The following is a 6,899-nucleotide window of genomic DNA, read 5'->3' as shown; positions in this document are numbered from 1 at the left end:
GGTGCTTCTTACCTTTTAGCTGGTGGTTGTGATTCCGGTGCTTGAGGCATGTGTCTTCTTGTTTCGTGGTGACTCTGATCTCCTGATGATTATTCTTTCTCTCACCTTTTTGGGGTTTTTGAGTTTTTTGGGTTGGTGCTTGATCACGCTCCTTTAAGATCGGAGGAATGTTTTGTCTTATATTTTACTCCCTCTGCTCCAAAATAGATGATGTTTTAGAAATGTTACGATGTTTCAAAATAGATGATGTTTTGATATTTTATATTAATTTAAATTTTATTGAAAACTGTGTGACCAGTGATGTTTTATATTTATTTTTAAGGATTGGATGAATTAATTTGGGTTTATATTTTTAATGTTTTTTTAGAAAAAAAGTGTATACCTTAATTCTTGTGCATACACTTAAAACATCAAATATTTTGGAACAGAAGGAATATCCTTTTATCTTTTCTAACATCTGCTTGTTCTATCCATGATATTATTGGTAAGATGAGGTAAGTTAGTTTTCTTTGTTGATCTTTTTCCAGCTCCAAACTTTTATTGAGTTAGTGTTACTATAGTATTTGGCTTTTTTGTTTTGGTTGTGGAAATTGTAGGTTTAGATTATGTGTTGTATTCTAGTTTTTTCTTATTAGTTTGGATATTTGTGAAAGTTGTAGGGCAGTTCTGAGCGAAGTGACCTATCTTATCACATCGGTGACACTCAACCTTTGATGTGTCTCTCTCTTGCCTATAATATCCGTTTTGTTGATATCCAAATCTACCACGACCTCTTCCTCGATATCCATACCGACCGCCTCTTCCCGAATCATACCTCTCCCGTTGTGATTGGGAGTATGCATACATAAGTTTATCTTGGCTTTGCTCGTCATGCTTCTATTTTTCCTCATCATGAATCCTCTCCTCATAAAATAATAGAAAATGGTAAAATAACAAAAATAACAAAAATATTTAAAATTATTTATTTATTTTATTTATATATTTTTTATTCATCTTGAATTTTAGTGACCAATAAAATAAATTATCAAAATTTATATAAAGATGGTTAATATTAAAAGAGTAAATAGTGCATAATTAGAAAGTACTTCGCTAAATTGCAATAATCTACAAGAAAAATGACTTAAAAAGTAAAAGAAAAATATATGAAAGACACATGTCATCAAATTCCCTTGCCACTTGTCGTAAGAAAGAGAAAAAACTAACTTTATATATAAAGAATGTTGGAAAGGAAGAAAATTTAAAACAAAAGAAAAGTAAATTAAGCCCTTTTCCAAAAAAGAAAAAATTAAAAACGTGACTAAAACATAAATGAACGGAGGCAAAGAGTTTTAGTTAGTGGAAGTAGTAGCCAATATAATCAACTTCTAAACTATTAAAACAGGTAAAAAAAGAAATAGTCCTGAATTTTCCGAATTACTAATCCTATGCTACTGAGTTAATATCTACTGATTTAACATAATTATCTACTTCTTTTAAGGAAACAACCAATTGGAACCTACAATTAATTTCTGTTCAATATTTCTATATTTTGCTTTGTGTGAAATTTTTTATTTTCATCATATATCTATATTATTAAAACAGAAGTACCCATTTGAAAATGTTCTTACTTTGTTAATTAAACTCCCTATTTTTTTGCTTGTCTTTTTCAATCGCATTTATGAAATATCCTAAAACGAATAAAACTGTCTAATTTATTACTTGTCTTTTCAGTTACATTAATGAAATAGGTTTAAATGAATTTAAACTTCCTATTTTATTGTTTGTCTTTTTCAGTTACCTTAATGATAATCACATGGGCTTTCTTAATAAGGTCTTTTAACATAATTGGATTATGGACATTTAATTTTTATCTTTATCTCAAAGCAAAAAATATAAATAATTTATTATTAATAAAACATCTAAAATCATTTATATAAATCAGCTGTTTTTATATGTTAAATTCTTCATATAAGTTTAAAAAATCATTGTATTTTCTTTAAAAATGTATAAATAATTTACAATCTTTTATGCCATACTAAGTCATTATATAATATTTCTTCATATTTTATATTCATAACCATTGATTTTATATATCGTATACAATTCTCTAATTACGTGCATATGTTCAATTTGTTTATATGATATCGACTATTCGTCATAAATCAAAGGTTTAAGACTCCAAAAAAGTAATTTACTTAGTGAATATAATATATTAAATATTACAAATACATCATTTAGTTAATGAAATAATCAAAAACCGTAAATTCATACTCACGCTGGCGTGCGGATCAGGATCTAGTTCCTATTATAACGTACAATTTTCCCTTTTGTTATCATTATGAGTGCAATCGCATAGAATTGTCAAGGGGCAGAAGCCTACTTGACTAAGCAACACCTGCGGGAGTTGCATCGCTGCTTTCACCCTATTTTTCTTTTTCTTTCTGAAACAAAAAACAATTTTAATTTTTTGCAAGACTTTATGTTTGAGTTTGGTTATGATCATTTGTTCACTGTCGACCCGGTTGGTCGTAGAGGTGGACTAGCTTTATTTTATATGGATGCTTCTGATGTTACTGTTAATTTTTCTAACAATCGTATGATTGACATAGAAGCGCAGCTGGAAGGAAATAAAGTTTTTATTACTTTCGTGTATGGAGATCCGGTGATAGAATACCGAGAGAATGTTTGGGAGCGTCTCCTCCGAATGAGTGCAACTCGAGTGGGAGCTTGGCTGCTCATGGGCGATTTTAATGAGATTACCAGTAATCTGGAGAAGAAAGGAGGCAAGAAGCGTGCAGACTCTTCATTCTTACCGTTCAAGAACATGCTTGCTGGATGTGGGATGGTTGAATTTCCTTTTATTGGGAACTCACTGTCATGGGTAGGAAGAACGAGAGCGGGACGGGTTCAATGCCGCCAAGATAGGGCAGTTGGCAATGAAGCCTGGCATAACATATTTTTCCACACTTATGTGAAGTATCTATTGCGATGGGGATCCGACCACATGCCGATATTCACGAGCTTTAAAAATCAGGATCGGCAGAATAAGAGGAACTTTAAATTCAATAGAACCTGGTTAAGCAAGGAAAGTTTCACTGAGGTGGTACGGGGAGAATGGGAGAACCTCAAGCTGGACCCAGACTTGGATCTTTATCATTATAGTTAAAAGAAGTAGACATATATATCCACCATTTCGTTCATGACAATCTCCTCCCACATACACTAAGAATACATGTTTTTTACATAACATAGTAACCACATTCTGAATTATTTAGCATTTCATTAAAATTACATAAAAATCATATACTTTACGTTTTAGAAATCCTATAATCAGCACGTAACTAAAACTTTTTCTTTTCTTTTTTCTTACAAAAAAATAAAGCTTTTGTTAAAAAAATATACATGAAATAGTTGGTGGTCGTATATTTAGTAAATTGTGAAAAATTCTTCTAAGATATGCACTTACTACGGCAACAACAAAAAATATGGATATAAAATTTTAAACTTAACTTCCACGTTTTGCTGAAGATATTCGGTGTGATTCACTCGTATTTAAATGTTCTTAATTGGAAGATTTTGGAGATAGTGCAATCAATTTTAAAATTGTACGATAGGAATATTTTAAGCAAAATCAACATCATAATTTGCATATATATTAGGATACAAACCTAACTAACCTCCCTTAGAGCAATCAATTTGTTCTATCATCAACAACAACCCTACAATCAAGCATCATATATAACTATTAACTGTTTTTTATTCTATTGATCACGTTATATATATATATATATATAGTGTGTATCTCCCATCTAAAAGTCACAGAGAGAAAGACAAAAGACTAAATGGCGATCAACAAAAGTGCTTTTTGATAGAACAAACCATGAGTTATGGAGGAGTATCGCTTGAATACATATTTAAAGAAGAAACTGTAATCACATTAAACTACTTCATGCCTCACATATATTGTTTTGTTTAACACTATCTAATAATCACTTAATCATTTGTTAACTATTTTGTGTAATATAGGGTGTTAAAATTCAAGCGTCCAGCGAAAAAGTCAAATGTTTCATTTGCAACACTATCTACCTATTAATGAATGGAGGGTTCTCAAAAACTTTACAATCTCTCAGGCTTCTGGTAATATCGTCTAACAAATCATCAATATAATTAGGTCATAGGTGACACTAAAATAACAGGATCTGATTTTTTGTGACAACAATCACTTCCTTTCTCTTGCGAGTTATGAAGATATCGTTAATGGTAAACTGAAAACGTACTACCTAATTGGTATGATATTTAGTTTCTTGAATAATGTATATATTGCTCTCTTTTGTTAACGATTAGGAACTACGTAGTATATTACTTTTTTATTGTATACAATTGTCCTTGGTGACTTTGTTGATTTTGGTGCAATACAAATTGTAAAAGAACAAGGCAAATAGGAAGAAAGTTCAATTTCATTACGTGACATAAAGTAAGATCTTCTTTGTGCTGGAGTTTGATATTTACTATCCGACTTTTTTTTTTAACCAATTATCCGACTAATATATATATGCTTTCGCAATTTTTCAACAATACTTTAACGTGACATTCATTTAGATTTCTTTGAACTCTATTAAAGAGTAACTCAGAGTAAATAAATTAGAGGAATTCAGAGTAAATTAAATGGAGCAATTGAGAGTAAAATGACAAAATAAATAAAATAATAAAAGCTCAAGAAGTTAAAAAGCAGCGTAACATCTGTTTTCTTCCTCAAATACATTGAGAGAATAAGAGTGACTATTTACCTTTATACAAATAGTACACTGAATAAAAAGAATTAAAAGTGTTTTCACCTGATTGGTGAAATGTAAGCTGAAATGGGAGTAAATAACTTTTTCGCTAAAACTTTCTTGCTATTAGTACCCATTCAGTCACATCCATAAACTTGGCCATGTATATAAAATCTATATACAAAAAAGACAGCCACGCAGGTCCCATGAAATGTCTGTATATTTAATTTAAAATCAACATCCACACGGACGTGCGGATCAAAAACTCTGTTATCTTTTTACTACAGTAACATTTAATATTTAAAAAAAAATCTTTGGAGGCAGCTGCCCTCTTCCTACGGTCACCCCCTCCCTACGTCACATAGCTCCGCTATCAAAGATATTCAGGGTTCTCCGCTTCGCGGGTCATTTCCTGGGCCCGGTGAGGCTGCGGGCCGGCTTCACCCGGGAGAGTATGTCCTGAGCCCGAAGGCCCAATACCCGCTTCGTGACATGGATGAACAGTTCGCCTCCGGCTGGCGTCGAACCCGGAAACATGACAATTGGCCCCCAAGGCTCTAACCAGTAGAGCTGACTCATCCTGTCTAAACTTGTTAATTGGTATGTCTTGAGTTGTTCTGTGTCGACGCTGAGGATATCACTTATTGGGTAAGTATCAAAGTGTGAGGCTAGGCTAATTTTGAGATATATTGGTGGTATTCGACAATTGGTGTAGAGAGTGCTGCTATTTTAGTGGAAGGGTTTGGGTTTTCCGTTGGAAGGATTTTTATGAACTTACTAAACCCGATTTAGAATATTTATGAAAAGTTATACACATCATTAGTGTTATTTTCCTGTAGTTTTGCTCTAATTTATACTTCAATAATAGTATTTTATTTATTTTTAAATATAAATGTTAACTTTTACACTAAATATAAAGAAAATTTTATTTTATTTTATATATGTGTAGATATTATAAGCAATAAAAATAATAACCATTCGAAAATTTATAAGATAAGAAGTGTATCTTAACATTCAATAAGAATTCAATACAAGAAGGTCATTGCATTATCGAATTAAAAGATAACGCAACGCCTCTTTGTATTTAATATTTATATAAGGATTTTTTTTTGGTAGAACATATTTTTTGTAAAACATTTTGTATGTGTACCTAGCATTTATACACTTTCCTTTTTTGGTAATTAGTATCACTGTACACTTAACCATTAAAGGAAGATAATACAATGCAATTGTCTTTTTCAGCGAGCTCAAAGCCATTTATAAGATTGTTTGCTTCTCCAACTCTGCTCTCTCACTACTTTGTTCTTGATTTTCTCTCTCTCTCTCTTCGCACTTCGGTTTCTGCTTTGTTTATTCACCAATGGCTACTTTTTGTAAGGAATATTTCTTTTCCCTATTACATGGTCTTATAGTTATCCGTTTTCTATTGGAATATTGTTATTCCTTAATATATTTGGGGATCAATGAAATTGAAAATAAAATAGTAATTCCGAATTTATCTCTACCTTGATGGACGGTTGAGATTAATCTAAAGGAAACCCTAAAGAGGAATTAGATCCTCCCTCCACCTATAAATACATATCTTTAGACCATCATAAAGATATCCTAAAAGCAACAACTAACGTTATAGGTGAGGCGAGAGAAACCTAAGAGTTCCTAAGAAGAGATTGAGCTGTTCATCTTCCATTCATGATTCAATCCATTCAGGAAGATTCTCAGGCAAAATGAATCCAGGTAACTCTATAAACATTCATATGATTCTATTATGTGATTAACCTAGATGTTTAAAGATCTTACACTACAAGAAAACAGCGACATACCGAGAAAAAAAATCGTCGGTATGTCGTCGGAATAACGTTATTTCGACGACATACCGACGAAACAAGTCCTCGGAAATAACTCCTTGGAAATTCATTTTTCCTCGGAAATCCCTCGGAAATTTCCGACGGAATTCCGAGGAAATGAATTTCCGAGGAAACTCCGAGAACCACCAGTTCGTCGGAAAGGTCCTCGTAATATACCGAGGGAGAACTTTCTCGGGATATTTCGATGGATTTTCCGTTGGTCCAATCCTCGGAAGTTCCGATGAAATGTTCCTCGGAATTTTCATCGGGAATTTCCGAGGAACGGAGCCCTCGGTAAATTCCG

The sequence above is a fragment of the Brassica oleracea genome, chromosome C4, assembly GCF_000695525.1.
Source record: "Brassica oleracea var. oleracea cultivar TO1000 chromosome C4, BOL, whole genome shotgun sequence".
Classification (NCBI taxonomy): domain Eukaryota; kingdom Viridiplantae; phylum Streptophyta; class Magnoliopsida; order Brassicales; family Brassicaceae; genus Brassica; species Brassica oleracea.
This window is presented reverse-complemented; position numbering follows the sequence as displayed.